Below are 17,788 nucleotides of genomic sequence, written 5' to 3'. Positions count from 1 at the left end.
CGTTTAATGAAAGAAAGATATTTTAAAGCTTATGATTACGTATCTTGAAATACTTTCCCTGTTTTTAGTTCCCAATATGCGTTATGGATTTCGCTTTGGATCGTAATACTACTAAAGCCATTTCCTTAACTGGGACTAACAGAAACTCTTGTGCAACAGGTGGTCCCTCATAATAGTAATCCTTCCACACACGTTTGCACTCTGACTTCATGCTCACATTCCTTCTACTACTGCCATGTGACAGTGTGAAACAGAATGTCTACCTCGCTCGGCTCTGCTCGCCCCCCACCACCAGAGCCGTAAATTGCTTGCGATTCGTCGGGTTTAGTGGCGTGTGCGGTATGTGCTCATTTGTTATCGAAATGAGTAGGGCGCAATTGCTTTGCATTTCTATTCTAAGTTATACTTAGAAATGACATAGTAAGTTGTCTAAATCGCTACAGATTTGAAATAAAGTTAATCCACGACAAAACATTTTGTATTAGATCCACGAACTCGACTATTTAGCCTTATGCCAACGACGAATCGGCAGAAATTGAACGATTGCCTGACTAATACTGAACGACGTAAAGCAGTTTGCCCAGAATGTTTGTAATTTTGTTGTTGTTTCAGCCGTATTGCAACTACTTTGGAGAAATGAAATAAAAATAAAATACATGTGACGAATAGTGTTTTTTATTTGTCGTGTAAAACGAGTTCGCCACACGATGTTTACTTACTGTCACTAATTTTGTTTTCATTCCAGAAAACGGAGATTTTCCGTGTGAATCGTTCTCAAAAAAGGTCTTTGATAGGTTTCTCACCGTAGAACTTTATGTTTCAATTAGTAAAATGGCACATACTAAGAAATAACTGCAATGTATAATGCATTCATAACTACTGCTCTTACACTTTTTCTCTTGTATGGTGTTTTATAGTCGCAGTGGCACCTTTAGACTGAAACATTTCCTGTCCCAGTAATAAACATAATGCGTACAGAAACACAACAGACTAAATATTTACCTGTGCCAGATGTACATACCTTACAGGACACGCTGGAGCCTTCTAGTTAGCTGAGTAACACATTTGACGCTGTGGTACTGCTTGTTTGTGTTCTTAGCATATTATTAGGTCAACAATGCAAATAACATTGGTTGATATAGAATATAGATGTTACAACCTATGAACAAAATTTATGTACTCTCCCATTTGAAAATAAGCCTATTGTTCAGTTAATAATTAAGCATAATAATGTTTGCAGACAGGTCTGTGTGTTTTTTCGTGTGATAACTGGAGTGCCAAGTGCAATGCTATGCCTAGAAACTGGCCCTTCATTCATACATATATCGTTACTATACAGTTAATATTTGTGTAAGGGCGAGTGGCTCCTTTCTAGTAATTTTTATGTTATTGTGTATAATGAAATGATAGAGTATTATTAACTTTGCCAAATATTTAAATTAAAATTTCTTGCAGGTGCTTTCAGGTTATCATTTTAGTGAGCAGAATTAGTTGACTGAAATTTCATTAGGCCCTACCCTCATTGTGCATACTTACATGTCTGTGTTGTCCAGGTGCTGGTTTCATGAAACATCCCACCCTTTGCATTGTATTCTGTGTTAAATGCATAACTAGCAATTAAAAGTTGTCTAAGATGACACATCTGTAGATCCTTTCTACGTGATATGTCAACCTAATCCATTTATGACTGCCTACATAACCAGTTGCTTCTTTTCTGATTTTTCTGTTTGCCATTTGTATCCATTCTGGATGTAGTATTCAAGATAGGCCTCATTATTTTGATGCTGGTACAGTGCTAGCCTTCTGTAGACATGAATTATATTTATAAGCTTGTTTAGTGTGGAAAATATTTCAGTTTCTTTTGAAATGAAATTCATTTTGCTCTGTAGAAATTTCTAAAAAAATATTCACAAGCAAGCAGTAAAAAGAATCCAGGAATAACTTGCCACAAACACAACTCCTAAATTTACTTTGCAAATAGCTGACTCTGAATAACTTGTATGCATTTGTTGTCAGAGTGGTTTTGTCATGATAATTTGAAAAATGTATTTCAAGGAATGTAACTGCATTATTAATAAATTTTAGGTAGAGCTGCTGACCAGCTATTGTCACCATGAAGTGTAATGATTAGTATTGCTAATGGGCCCATATGAAAATGACACACTACATGGTTTTCTGAACTGGCAAAGGTGATGAAGGAATGGTAAGTTACTCAGATCACAGGATGAGAGAGACTCAACTGTAATGGAGACAGGGGTACACCCCAATAAAGTAGTGTCATTCTCAGTTGTCAATAAACAAAACAAAACTTGAATAAAACATATTGTTTCATTTAGGAAGAGAAAGTAAGACTAGCAATATTATGTCCAACTACATTATTTTTTGGAACATAAACTGATCTATAGTATAGTCTGAGGTATAGGTTAAGTTGAAAGGTAACGATTTGGTTCTGATTTTGTGAAGACAATGAATATGAAAACAAAATCGCAAGGTTAGGTTGAAAGGGAACAACTTGGTTGTGAGTTGCTGAAGAAGTATTGAAGGCTTCAGTTAATCCAAGAATAGCGTGTTGAGAAAAAAAAAGTGTTAACGTTAAAAAGAAATTTGAATGTTTGAATGTCTTTCTGAATGTATTTATCTGGAGGGTAACCTTGCACAAAAGTGAAACATGGCCAATATAGAGCTCAGACAAGAAGAAAATAGAACCTTGTGAAATATGGTACAACGGAAGAATGCTGAAGATTGGATGGGTAGATCATATAACTAAAGAAAATGTTCTGGTTCGAACTGGGAAGAGAGGAATTTTATGACACAGCTTGAGTAAAAGAAGAGCTTGGTTGATAGTACATCTTCTGAGGTATCAAGCAATCGTGATTTTGATAATAGAGGTAAGTACATACATTTGTGAAGCGAATGTAAGTAAGCAAGCCTAAAGTCATCAGAAGATCAAAACCAATTGCAAAATGGTTGAGATAAGGTATTTGTATAGTGCAAAAATTGGGCGTTGAACCTAAATAATGGAGAGTGTCAGGTCATTTATATGAGTGCTAAAACAAATTTGTTATAGCTGGGTTACACGATATACCAATCAAATCCAAAGGCTGTAAATTGAACTAAATACCTAGGGATTACAATTATGAACATCTTAAATTGGAAAGAACACATTGAAAATGTTTTGGGGAAGGTAAAGTGTTGGTAGAACACTTAGAAGATGCAACAGATCTACTAAAGAGACTGCCTACACTATGCTTGTCCGTCCACTTTTGGAGTACTGCTGTATGGTGTGGGTATCCTTACCAGATAGGATTAACGGAGTGCATTGAGAATGTTCAAAGAAGGGCAACATCTTTTGTATTATCCAGAAATAGGAGAGAGAGTATCATTGAAATAATACAGAATTTGGGGTGGACATCATTTAGAGAGGGGGGGGGGGGGGGAAGTGAAATCAGAGCTTGCTTAGAAATGTGTAGATGTTCATTTTTTCCATGCACTGTTCAAGAGTGGAATAATGGAAGGTGGTTCGAAGAACCCTCTATCAGGCACTTCAGTGTGATTTGCTGTATAGTCATGTAGATATAGGTGTAGAACTAGGGAAACGATACAAAAGTGATTGCAAAAGGATCAGCAGGAGACACCTGGTGAAAAATACGAGAAGGTTGAGCTATACTTGGGAAAGAAAGCCTGAAATTGATGGAGATTTTTAAAAATGTGTAAATTATTTAGAAGTAATAGACTTAAAGCTAACACATTGAAATCTTTGAAAAGGTAAAAATCTGGAAACAAATTATGAATTCTTGGTAGCTACAATTCAGAAAATGCAAATGCACCATGTAACTCATTTTGCTCCCCAGATCTGTGAGTCTTGGCACACATTGTATGTTGTGCTCTACATTTTTTGCGAATAATTGCTGATGTGTTTGAGAAAATTTCTGGAAGAGCACAAATGTAAGAATTTCTAGAATATGGCATTCTTGATAATGTACTATGAAGTTGCTGATTCACTATATTAGTACACCATAAATCTCATCACTCATTCCATCTTTCAAAATTAGACCACCATTCTGATTTTCAAGCAGATTTCTCATATCACCTCGGTATGCTGGTACTACATCCTCCTCTAAAAATAGACTGACTGTTTATCTTCTCACCAGGTGCCAGATTAGCCAGAAATGCTTTGAGTGGACTTCCTCTTCAGGATAACTTTTGAGACAACTACTGTCACATAACAGTGGACATGCAATGAAACTTCAGTTTTTTTTTTTTTGTTTTTTTTTGTTTTTTTTCACTGGAATATTTAGCAATAAGGTGTCAGTGGGTATCAATGATCATGGATGTGGGGACAGTACTGTTAGCACAGTGTGTTCTCTCAGTACGTAAATATGATCTTTGCACCTGATTAATCAGCTGCGCTCCAGGAGATGGAAACTCGTTGTTGTTGTTGTGGTCTTCAGTCCTGAGACTGGTTTGATGCAGCTGTCCATGCTACTCTATCCTGTGCAAGCTTCTTCATCTCCCAGTACCTACTGCAACCTACATCCCTCTGAATCTGTTTAGCGTATTCATCTCTTGGTATCCCTCTACGATTTTAACCCTCCATGCTGCCCTCCAATACTAAATTGGTGATCCCTTGATGCCTCAGAACATGTCCTACCAACCGATCCCTTCTTCTAGTTAAGTTGTGCCACAAACTTCTCTTCTCCCCAATACTATTCAATACCTCCTCATTGGTTATATGATCTACCCATCTAATCTTCAGCATTCTTCTGTAGCGCCACATTTTGAAAGCTTCTATTTTCTTCTTGTCCAAACTAGTTATTGTCCATGTTTCACTTCCATACATTGCTACACTCCATACAAATACTTTCAGAAACGAATTCCTGACACTTAAATCTATACTCGATGTTAACAAATTTCTCTTCTTCAGAAACGCTTTCCTTGCCATTGCCAATCTACACTTTATATTCTCTCTACTTCGACCATCATCAGTTATTTTGCTCCCCAAATAGCAAAACTACTTTACTACTTTAAGTGTTTCATTTCCTAATCTAATTTCCTTCACCATCACCCAACTTAATTCGACTACATTCCATTATCCTCGTTTTACTTTTGTTGATCTTCATTTTATATCCTCCTTTCAAACCACTATCCATTCCATTCAACCGCTCTTCCAAGTCCTTTTCTGTCTCTGACAGAATTACAATGTCATCGGCGAACCTCAAAGTTTTTATTTCTTCTCCATGGATTTTAATACCTACTCTGAATTTTAAAACCTGCTCCGAATTTTTCTTTTGTTTCCTTCACTGCTTGCTCAATATACAGATTGAATAACATCGGGGATAGGCTACAACCCTGTCTCACTCCCTTCCCAACCCTACTTCCCTTTCATGCCCCTCAACTCTTATAACTGCCATCTGGTTTCTGTACAAATTGTAAATAGCCTTTTGATCCCTGTATTTTAGCCCTGCCACCTTCAGAATTTGAAAGAGAGTATTCTGGTCAATATTGTCAAAAGCTTTCTCTAAGTCTACAAATGCTAGGAACATAGGTTTGTCTTTCCTTAATTTAGCTTCTAAGATAATCTGTAGGGCCAGTATTGCCTCAGGTGTTCCAACATTTCAACGGAATCCAAACTGATCTTCCCCGAGGTCAGCTTCTACCAGTTTTTCCATTCGTCTGTAGAGAATACGCGTTAGTATTTTGTATCCGAGAGTTATTAAACTGATTGCTCGATAATTATCACATCTGTCAGCACCTGCTTTCTTTTAGATTGGAATTATTATATTCTTCTTGAAGTCTGAGGGTATTTCGCCTGTCTCATACATCTTGCTCACCAGATGGTAGAGTTTTGTCAGGACTGGCTCTCCCAAGGCTGTCAGTAGTTCTAATGGAATGTTGTCTACTACCGGGGCCTTGTTTCAACTCAGGTCTTTCAGTGCTCTGTCAAACTCTTCACGCAGTGTTGTATCTCCCATTTCGTCTTCATCTGCATCCTCTTCCATTTCCATAACATTTTCCTCAAGTACATTGCCCTTGTATAGGCCCTCTATATACTCCCTTCACCTTTCTGCTTTCCCTTCTTTGCTTAGAACTGGGTTTCCATCTGAGCTCTTGATGTTCATACAAGTGGTTCTCTTATCTCCAAAGGTCTCTTTAATTTTCCTGTAGGCAGTATCTATCTTACCCCTAGTGAGATAAGCCTCTACATCCTTACATTTGTCCCCTAGCCATCCCTGCTTAGCCATTTTGCACTTCCTGTTGATCTCATTTTTGAGACGTTTGTATTCCTTTTTGCCTGCTTCATTTACTGCATTTTTATATTTTCTCCTTTCATCAATTAAATTCAGTATTTCTTCTGTTACCCAAGGATTTCTACTAGCCCTCATCTTTTTACCTACTCTGCTTCCTTCACTACTTCATCTCTCAAAGCTACCCATTCTTCTTCTACTGTATTTCTTTCCCCCATTCCTGTCAATTGTTCCCTTATGCTTTCCCTGAAACTCTGTACAACCCCTGGTTTAGTTAGTTTATCCAGGTCCCATCTCCTTAAATTCCTACCTTTTTGCAGTTTCTTCAGTTTTGATCTACAGTTCATAACCAATAGATTGTGGTCAGAGTCCACATCTGCCCCTGGAAGTGTCTTACAATTTAAAACCTGGTTCCTAAATCTCTGTCTTGCCATTATGTAATCTATTTCCTTCTCTCCCTTTTCTACTACCGAATTCCAGTTACCCATGACTATTAAATTTTCGTCTCCCTTCACTATCTGAATAATTTCTTTTATTTCATCATACATTTCTTCAATTTCTTCGTCATCTGCGGAGCTAGTTGGCATATAAACTTGTACAACTGTAGTAGGCATGAGCTTCGTGTTTATCTTGGCCACAATAATGCGTTCACTATGCTGTTTGTAGTAGCTTCCCGCACTCCGATTTTTTTATTCATTATTAAACCGACTTCTGCATTACCCCTATTTGGTTTTGTATTTAGAACCCTGTATTCACCTGACCGGAAGTCTTGTTCCCCTGCCACCGAACTTCACTAATTTCCACTATATCTAACTTTAACCTATCCATTTCCCTTTTTAAATTTTCTAACCTACCTGCCCGATTAAGGGATCTGACATTCCACTCTCCGATCCGTAGAACGCCAGTTTTCTTTCTCCTGATAACGACGTCCTCCTGAGTAGTCGCCACCCGGAGATCCGAATGGGGGACTATTTTTCCTCCGGAATATTTTACCCAAGAGGATGCCATCATCATTTAATCATACAGTAAAGCTGCATGCCCTCGGGATAAATTACGGCTGTAGTTTCCCCTTGCTTTCAGCCGTTCGCAGTACCAGCAGAGCAAGGCCGTTTTGGTTAATGTTACAAGGCCAGATCAGTCAATCATCCAGACTGTTGCCCCTGCAACTACTGAAAAGACTGCTGTCCCTCTTCAGGAACCACACGTTTGTCTGACCTCTCAACAGATACCCCTCCGTTGTGGTTGCACCTATGGTACGGCTATCTGTATCACTGAGGCACGCAAGCTTCCCCACCAATGGCAAGGTCCATGGTTTTGGGGGGGGGGGGGGGTCGTGATTAACTCATTCATACAACATGTTCTTTATATATTTCATAATGAAGGAGAACATCCAGAGACGTGGAGCATGTCAGGTCATATATTGACAATTAGAACAGCTGTTATGAACAAATTTTGTACAGCATATTGATATTACACTGTCACTCAATGCTGTGTACTATAGAGGATAAATTTAACAAACTAAAATCAGTAGGAAAGCTGTTACTTCAAGTCAATGTTTGTACTTCCTCAGGGTAATTAAACAACTACTTTGTAACACTTTTAGCCTACTGTATATTTTACAGTGAATATTGCTTCTTGCCATACAGCTAAAGAAATCATAAGTTGTTGACTCTGTGTGCTCAGATAATTTCTGAAAGGACTGGCTAATGCAGTATTTTTTTCTTTTGAAAGTATAGGTATTCCAGTCCCTCGCATTATGTCAAATCAAAGCTTGTTTTAAGTCTTTGCTCCCTCCTCCTCCAGTGTTGGGAAGCTAGAGTAGACATGTGGTAATTTATTGCCTGTCATGGGAGGCAACTAAAAGGAACGATATACCTAGCCATACTTTTCGTTGAATGCTTAGCTATTATTAGAACACTTGTCAGTTTTAGCTCATTTTGCAATATTTCCCTCAACCTTTTTGGTGTAATTACTAATGGTCTTCATTTGGGGTTGATGTCCAGTTTTCTAAATTTCACAGAGCTGTGAACCATTTGGGGAAGGACACTAACATGGTGCATAACCTATCCACCATGCACTTTGATTTTCTGCATCTATTATTAGAGTGTGTTTATTTTCACACCCAAAATCCAGCTAGGTAGCCAGTCCACCATGGGAAGGTTGTCTTATACCATCACAGATGTAGTCCCCTGACAGTGCAGGGATCACCTGCCTGAGCTGTAACCTTCCCATGTATGCTGAGGAGTAGGATCCTATGATCCAGTCTGGGGCACAGGACTCAGAGCGACAGCTACTATGCCAGGTAACCTTTGCAGTGGTCAGGCTGTGCCCCTGGGATGAGCCTCTGATTGTAGGGCAGATGATTTGCAGTGAAATGGACCAAACTCACCTGTACCAGTGGTTGTGCCAAAATGGCTGTCACATAAGGGAGAAAACAAGATTTCAATGCAGAGACTTACAACCATAGCATTTCCTTATTTGGTTACACCATGGGATGTGAGTTAGGCAAGGAGAAGTGGAGGTGGATGGCATGCTCAGTTGTTGGTGTGCTCCAGAAGTGGTGAAGAATCTAATGTAATAATAAAGCCACTGTTTTTCATTAGAAATATTCATGACAGGCTCAAAGAGTTGCTGCAATAGGGAAAATGCAAAATGAATCCATGTTGATCAAAACATACTCTTCAAGCTTGTGACAAGCTCAAGGATATATCAGGCACCACCATCTCTTCTCATGACAAACTCGACAGGATTAAGGTGTCACCTAATGCTTCAAACAGATGAAGAACTGCATGCAACCTAGAGCAATGTGGAGTACATTTTGTTCAATGCATCCTGAGATGACCTAAGTATAATAGGGTGGACACAGGAGCTTTCATCCTTATCTGTGATGGAAATGTTTTATCTGATAAAATTAAGGTAATGGTTATTAGGTGTGATGTCAAATCCTGGTTCCTTTCTCCTGAGATGCCAGAGGAGAGGACAATGTCCTCCTACTGTACTAGTTAGGCTGCTTGTGGGATACGCGATGGACAACATATGAGAGCAGTCGGTGACAACAACCACATACACATGTAAATGGCACAGATTACCAACCACACCTCTTCCCCCCATTTACCAACATTTTCAGTTTTCAAGAGGAGAAGAAAATCCAGATATACTAGGTGTGATTGGAAAGTTTTAGAATGGGCTTGTAATTGTACAGTGGTGGTTCTTACATGCTGCTGTGATGCATCTCCTTCAAAATAGTCCCCTTCTGACTGAACACACTGATTTCAACAGTGTTTCCATTTTTGGAAACATTCCTGGAAAATTTTTCCTGAAGTATGTTAAGGATACACTCTGTATTTGCCTGGATGTCTTCAGTTGAGTCAAATCGCTTCGCTTTCAGTGAAAATTTCAGTTTAGGAAACAGGTAGAAGTCCACAGGGGCCAAATCAGGGGAATATGGCAGTTGTGGAAGCACAGGAATTTTGAATTTGGTCAAAAATTCAACAATGGAGAAGGCACAATGAGCTGGAGCATTGTCATGGTGTAGCACCCAACTCCTGTCTTTCCACAACGCAGTCCTTTTCTTCTGAATTTTTTAACACAAACGCTCAAGGACACATTTGTAGTATTCCTGGTTAATTGTCTATTCTCCAGGGATAAATTCATGATGCACAATATCGTTAGAATCGAAAAAAAATCACGAATATTGTCTTCACCTTTGACCGACTTTGCCTTGCTTTTTTCGGTCATGGTGAACCTGGAGTCTTCCACTGTGAAGACTGCACTTTGGTTTCAGGATCATATCCATGTACCCATGATTTGTCACCTGTAATTGTCCTATTTAACAAATCTGGGTCCTTTTTAGTCTGATTAATCAGTTCTTGGCACACTTCAAGTTGGTATTGTCTCTGGTCACTCAACAACACTTTTGGAATGAATTTTGCAGACACTCTACGCATGTTCAGATCTTCAGCTAAAATTAACTGAACTGCATAGAAAATTAAATTAAGTTCATCAGCTATCTCCCTAATTGTAAGTCTACAATCAGAGCGCACTAAGTCGCGAACTTTCACATTTTCATTCATTTTTGAGGTGGAAGGAGTGCTGGACCATTGTTCATCTTCACATGATTCGCGAGCCATTTTTAAATCTCTTGAACCAGACAAAACCATTTGACTGGCTCATACAATTATCTCCAAAAGCTGTTTTTAATGGTCTCAAAAGCTAATTTCTCAGTTTCAAAACAAAAATTGACACAAACTCATTGCTCCATTTTTACATCCATTTTCACAAAGGCAGAATGCGGCAGCGAGCCATAACAGACCCGCACTCAACCAGCTGCTACAATGAACTAAATAAAGGAAATGCAGTTTCTTGTCAGAGAGCAGTCAAGGACAAGGCAGTCACTCACTCCCCACCCTCAGTGTACCTGCCCACCAAATCAGTAAGCAGTAGTGGATCCATTCTTAAAACTTTCCAGTCACTCCTCATATAATAAACTTGACCATCACTATCAACAGGATGCTAAGAAAAAGTTTGAGTGACTCCACCTAGATGATATGACGTCAAACTTTGCAAACATTGTTTCAAAACCACACCTAGCATGGTTAGAAAGTCTCATACAGCAACTACTGGCCCTAGTCACATGTGAATCCCTGTTTTTCAATCAGGGTAGAAGACATCAGCTACCCTGATCCCCAAACCCACAGCACCAGTGATAACTACCCTATTGGTGCAGCCGAAGATGCCTCATCTTCTGTCAGCATTACAGGAGAATAGGGCACCTGGCAATGTGTCCCCCTCCCAGTATGAAGCAGACCAGCAGTCTATCATGAGCCAGTGGCTGAAAGAATCAAAGTTTGTGGGTCATGGAAGAGAATGCTCATAAACACCAAAACCTCAAACAGACAAGGAAAAATCAAAATTAAACCAAACTCTGCTACTCCGGTCAATCCAACCCCTCCCCCATCCTCCCCCCCCCCCCCCCCCCAAAATTGGTAAAGAATCACATATTCAGATGGAGCATGACTCAACAGCAAAGTAATTTGTACTCCTGTTTCCCCTTTGTCGCTTTCTCAGATCCCAGTCTGTTCCTTCAATGGTAGCGGCTATCATCGCCACCTAGCCAAACTCCTTTAATGTCTACTTACTTTGCAGTTGGTGTCGCACTCAGGAGATGTGGGTCTGAGAAATCCAACTCTCTACTATTATAAACTAAAACTCCTACTGTAAAAATTGCATTAACACCAATAGGGTATATGGGGGAGTTTGCAGGTTCATATGTTTTTACATCTTCAGTGAGTAAATGACATTAAACACTGCGTTAGAAGCTGTGGCTGCTTGTGTCCATAAATCAGTTAGGATAACAGTATGTAATATCTATCTACCTCCAAACAGATCTATACCAAATGATGTGCGGACGGAGCTAGTGGAACAGCTGCCTTCACCTTTCCTCCTATTGGGGGATTTGAGTGCTCACATTGCTCTGAGGGGCAACAGCAACAAATCTAGCAGGGGCCAAATAATAGAGCAGTTGATTTCAAAATTGGAAGTCTACCTATTTAACACTGGAGCTGCAATATATTTTAGTACAGACCATGGAACTTACTCATCTGTAAGTGTTATAGTCTGCAGCCCAAGCATCTCACCCTTGATTTAGTGGTAGGTCCATGGCAACCTCTGTGACATTGAACACTTTCCACTCACTGTATCTTTCTGAAACCACCAACCAATGAAATATGCAACTTTGTGGTTGCTTCAGAAAGCCAGCTGGCTTTCCCCTACAAAGCAACTATTGAAGCCAGTCAAAAAGTGGACATCAAAGGGGAGGTGCAAGATATTATTGACTCAATTATATTCACTATGGAAGCAATGTACCCTGTTGTTGAGACCCATCCTGATACCTGTTTCTTGTGGTCTGAAAACCATACTACAGCCATCAGAGAGTATTGACAGAGCTTCAACAACACAAATATCATCATTCTATAGAACATTTAATAGCAATCAAGGGACTTCAAGTGAAGGCATGCTTTTTAATAGAAAAGAGAAAGCAAAAGTGTTGGGAACAGTATTTACGGTGTATGAGGGCACACACCCCATCTCAGTATGGACTTAACCACATTTGTGGGCATCCACAATCAATATTAGGTCCTGGCATCTATCTCAATGGTGACATCTGTAGCTGGCCACGGTGGCCGAGCGGTTCTAGACGCTTCAGTCTGGAACTGTGTGACTGCTATGGTCACAGGTTCGAATCCTGCCTCAGGTGTGGATGTGTGTGATTTTGTTAGGTTGGTTAGGTTTAAGTAGTTCTAAGTCCAGGGGACTTACGACCTCAGATGTTAAGTCCCATAGTGCTCAGAGCCATTTGAACCATTTGACATCTGTACTGATCCCAAAGTCACGGCACACTTTGCTGAAGTGTAAGCTCGCAGTAATTACCATCCTAATTTCCTGACATGGAAACATCAGATGGAATGGAACTGTTGATCCTTCCATGAACAAGGACTTGAATCATACAGTATCCATGTAGTGAATGAGAGTTCCAATGTGCTTTAGTAGATTGTTGAGATACAGCCTGTGGATCAAATAAAAATGCTTACACACCTTAGTGACAACTGCGTAAAGCACATCCTCTGGTTTTTCAGTTATCTTTGGTGGGAAGAGGAGTTTTCCTCCCAGTAGCAGAAGGCTGTTATGATTCCGACCCAAAAATTGGGAAAAGACCCTCAAATTTTGACATTGTCAATCAGTCACTCTAACAAATGAGCCACATATGGCATTTGAAACAATGGTCAACCAACAACAGTGTTAGTTACAAAAATGGTTAAAGGAACCATCTTAAGTTGCTTGGGAAGTTTGTTTTTTTGTTGATGACCAGTTTTGGATGGCTCATCCATCATCAAATCATCTATGTGCATAAGTCTTGCATTACAACCAGATATTCATTATAAGCCACAGAACTTGTCAGTGTGGTACGGTACAAAGTAGCTCACTGTATGTCAAAACATAAACAGCCATTGCTTTTAAGATAATCTGCAAGATGTCCAGGAATTTAGTTTACATCATGTTATTATTGGTTACTTTTACAGAATGACTACAGTCTGTATGTACTTTAGCCCCAAAAAATAATATGATAAAACAACCACAAAGCAAACATGAGCAAAATAAACAAGCACCTACTGTTCAAGTCGACACAGCTGTAGGTATTTCTAAGTGCAGAATATGTCTAACCAAGCTCTTGCTTAATTTTTCTGTGGTTTGACTTCATATTAATTTATTGTCCAGTTGGACAAAAAATTGTTCTTTGTGTTTCTTGTGATTTATATTGCATAGTATGAGTCATGAGATCAGTTTCCTGTGATCCAGTGATAGACCTGGTCAATTATCATCTGGTATGCTTGCATTTTGGAATCTGACTACAATGTTTGAAGTTCTAAACTCAGTCATAACTGTGGTTCAATACTTGTTATCTTGTGTTTTTTTCAATTACTGTACTTGAAAATGTGTCATCAACCTGGGCATCATTGTTTACAGTGCTGTAGATCTCATCGAAAAGTAGAACGTGCTGAGTTCAAAAGATCTCTGTTTATAGAAACCATACTGATCTCTAGAAGGAAGATTTTTGTTCTCCAAAGAGGTCATAATATGTGGGCATGGAACATACTTTACAATTTCACAAGCAGATTGATGTCAACAAAATAGGTCCATAATTATGTTTATGCTGGAAATGGCCTGCACTGTTTGCAATAGCTTGGTACCCTTAATTGTTCCAGTGACCCATGAGAAACAATGACTATAAGGGAAGTAAGTCTTTTCACATGATCTGTATAGAATAATTCAAGTTTCTCATCAGATCCAGATGCCCTTCATCTGTTTAGCAGTTGTAGTCAGTTTTATATTATTTATTCATCAATGTCACTATCAGTCTTGGTTTCCTTGAGTTGTGGTATAGTATGATGATTGAAGGATTTGTTTAAGTCCTACCACATTAAACAGTTGGAATTCAGCATTTCAGCCTTCTTTCTGTCATCTACTGTTTTATTATGCTAGTGTGGTCACTGAGTTACCGAAGAGATGAAATTTATCTGTTTACTACCTTTATGTAAAACCAAAATTTTAATTTTTTGTCTGATTGATCAGCAACATTTTACTTCTAAATTTTGACTTTATTCTTCTTTTGTTTATCAGCAAGGTACACCTCACGTAAATCTGTGATAAAGCTCTCTTTGCTTAAGTAGAAACTTTCTGATATGGTAATTGAACTACAGTGGGTTTTTCCCATTCTTCGCAACTTTGTAGAGTTTGTACATGTCTAAAGCATATTGTAAAGTACATATGAATTTTACCAGTTAATGTTCCACATCTTGATCCCCAGCGATGAATATTTTATATTGTCTGCTCACACAATCTGCAATTTGTTTCTGTCAAATTTGTTATACAAATATATTTTTCTACCATTTTAGCATTCTTTTTAACTCCTGTAATCACTGATGCCATAACTTTGGTAACTGATTCCCTCCTTTATGTTAACTAATTTAAGAAGTTCATGTCTTTCAGTTACTAGGAAATCTGAAACACTGCTCTTATGAGTTGGTTCTCTAATTGCGTGAAGTAATTTTCAGAGAAGACGTTCAGACAATCTTACATGAATCCCTGTCCCTGGACTCATTTTTAATTACTTGACTCTCCCATTTTAAGTAGTCTTCCTATCATGAGGTCTGTTCAAAAAATTCTGGAACATTCATAATTTTGCACCAATGGTGTATTGGAACAAAATGTGGTTGGCATGCCTGTGTTTAATGTGTAACTGCCAGAAGTTTCATTGTTGTATGTCTGTTAGCTATTGTTCAGTGCTGTATTGACCAGAATATTGTGTCACACTGTTTGTGAATTTCGAGGTGGCAGAGTTGGAGGAGCAATGGGACTGCATTAACTTTTGTGTGAAACTCAAGAAAACCTTTACAGAGACACACCAAATGATGCAGGAAGCCTACAGTGATGAGTGCGTTATGAATGGTTCACATGGTTCTAAAATGGCCAGATGGAAATTAAAGATGACCCTTGTTCAGGACGCCATATTATGTCTATCGACGACGCTCAAGTCAGAAATGTCAACAAAATTGTGCATGCCAATCAAAGACTGACTGACTGAGAGATTGCAAAAGAATGTAACATTTGAGTTGGATCAAATCATGAAATCCTGACACAGCATTTTGGAATGCATCATGTTGCTGCCAAGTTCGTCCCACAGTACATGAGACAAAACAATAAAGAACTTCGCCTCGCAATATGTAAAGAGTTTTTGGATCGTAAAAATGAGAACAGGATGTTCCTTAACAGAGTCATGACTTGTGATGAGACGTGGGTCTGTGGTTATGACGTTGACCAAGGTAAAGTCTTCACAATGGGTCAGGGTCAGGTCAAATGTCAAAGCCATGCTGATAGTTTTCTTGACTTTGAAGGATTAGTTCATCATGAATTCATGCTGTAGGAACAAACTGGAGAAAATGTGAGTAGGAAGCGGCCTGAAATGTGGTGAGACAATTTATAGCTCTTGCATCACGATAACACACCTGTATGCACCTGTACATTCATCCCTTTTGGTGGATGACTATTGAACATAAAACAAAATCACTGCGCTGCCTCATCTTCCATACTCTAGAGACCGGGCCCCTGCAGACTTTTTTTATTTCCAAAGTTGTAACCCCATAGAAAGGACGAAGATTTGCAATGATAGACAACATAAAAGAAAATTTACAGATGGCGCTTGTGTGATCCAGCAAGAGGCGTACCAAGATTGCTTCCGGAAGTGGAAACAGTGTTGGGAGTGACATATCAATAGTGGATGAGAGTATTTCAAAGGAGACGATGCACAATAAATAAAAGATAAGTGCAGAAAAATTTTGTGGACAAAGTTCCAGAAGTTTTTGAATAGGCCTCATACAATAAGCCAGAAAACTTATCAGTGATATCCTTGAAATTTTTTCTGAATCATCCTGCCTGAAGCAGGTGGTCCATAACAAGCACCTGTTTACTATCTTTGAATTACCTTTGATGGATACTTTTATCCAGTTTATTTCACATTCAGAATCTGTAATGAACTTCCTTACTATTATTCAGTTCTATATGGCAATAAATAGACCACTACAATTAATGTCAGTGTGCTTTTGCACTGACAGAAACGGAAAGTTTTGTACAATGAGGCACCATTCCAATATTTATTAAATGTTATGGAGATTTTCATACAGTGAAGTCCTGTAATCTAATGAGACTGGGAATGACTTGAGAACGAGCATAAAAAGACTGACTGGCTTAGAGTGTCAACAGCAAGTCACCAAGAGCGAACAAGAAGAGTTATACATGATGAAGCACCAGTCCAATAATTATAAGGGGTAATCAAATAGTTTTCATTTGAGGACATTGCTGTAGTGATGTGCATTGTGTGCAAGTATATAAGCACCAACATGTAAGCAAGGATTTAGCGTGGCTTTTGTATGTTTATGATGTGTGTGCAGTAGGTGCAAAAAAGTGAACTATGGAGACATTATTCCAGATGTGGGCAAACAAGACCAATGTGCTGTTATTCTTCTCTTGCCTGCTGAAGCACAAATACTAGTTGGCATTCATTGGAGAATGAATAATTTGTATGGGGTGGTGGTGTCATTCATAGCAACCTTGTCCCAAAATGTTCAAGAGCCAATCATCTACTGAAAAGGTTGTCTGAACACTGGGGCCCATTGCTTATTGCTTTCCTGGTGTCTCCATCACTGGGGAATGATACCCATGCGCTTAACATGGATTCAGTCTCTTAAAAAAGTCCTTGAAGATTGCTGACTCCAGTCAGATGAGGATGTGCAGCAGGCAATTATGGACTACTTCACATAGCAGGACACAGTGTTTTATCAAACAGGGATCTTCATCAGTGGTATGACTGCCTCAGTGCTCATGATGATTTTGTCTGATTGGCATACCGATTCTGGACTGTGCAGCATTCATATGGAAACTTTTTGATTGTCGCTTATAACATATGTTATGGAGATGGTCATATAGTGACCAAAATCTGACAAGACCAGGAACAACTTGAGACCCAATACAAACTGCCCATTTGGCCGAGGGCGCCAACAGTGAGTTGTGAAGAGTAAACAAGAGGATGCAATGAGAGAAGGACGGACAACAGAGGTGTCATGACAATAACAAGTCCAGTGAGTAAACTGAGAGGGAAGACCTAAGACATAGTGAATCCAGAAGCAAAACAATGATTTGGAGCAAGAGCAATACAAGAACACAGTGAAACCATGACTGACTACAGAGCCATTCCATTGCAGGCTTTAAAGCGTGTAGCTGTAGGTGATGATAAGCCTGCAAAGTGGGCATGTCCCCTAGACAGTGCTTGCAGCAGTGGCACCAGAGCCTGCAGATATAGTAGTGCTGTCTAATGGCTGGCATAGGATCCATACCTTCTGGCTGGCCTTCAGAATTGGCAGGCCGGAATACCAGTCTTCATCACGTAACAGGTATTGTATGATTAAACTCTCATTCCATTAAAAACTGAT

The 17,788-nt window shown here is 39.1% G+C and overlaps 1 protein-coding gene across 11 annotated transcripts in view; it reads left to right on the top strand.

The window, feature by feature from the left end:
* The first annotated feature begins 217 nt into the window (after window positions 1-217).
* LOC126355540 (uncharacterized) overlaps window positions 218-17,788 on the top strand; it is an 86,148-nt gene continuing 68,577 nt past the window's right edge. For 2 of the 11 annotated variants that reach the window (XM_050005896.1, XM_050005891.1), the window contains exon 1: window positions 218-339. The gene's annotated coding sequence lies outside the window, so the exon portion shown is untranslated. Of the gene's footprint in view, window positions 421-751; window positions 1,077-2,085; window positions 2,204-17,788 lie in introns of those variants that run through there. The other 9 variants (XM_050005889.1, XM_050005886.1, XM_050005895.1 and 6 more) reach the window with 9 other exon arrangements.

This window comes from Schistocerca gregaria, chromosome 3, assembly GCF_023897955.1.
Source record: "Schistocerca gregaria isolate iqSchGreg1 chromosome 3, iqSchGreg1.2, whole genome shotgun sequence".
Lineage (NCBI taxonomy): Eukaryota > Metazoa > Arthropoda > Insecta > Orthoptera > Acrididae > Schistocerca > Schistocerca gregaria.
The sequence above is the reverse complement of the archived record's forward strand: the minus strand, read 5'-3'. Positions and strand labels throughout refer to the sequence as shown.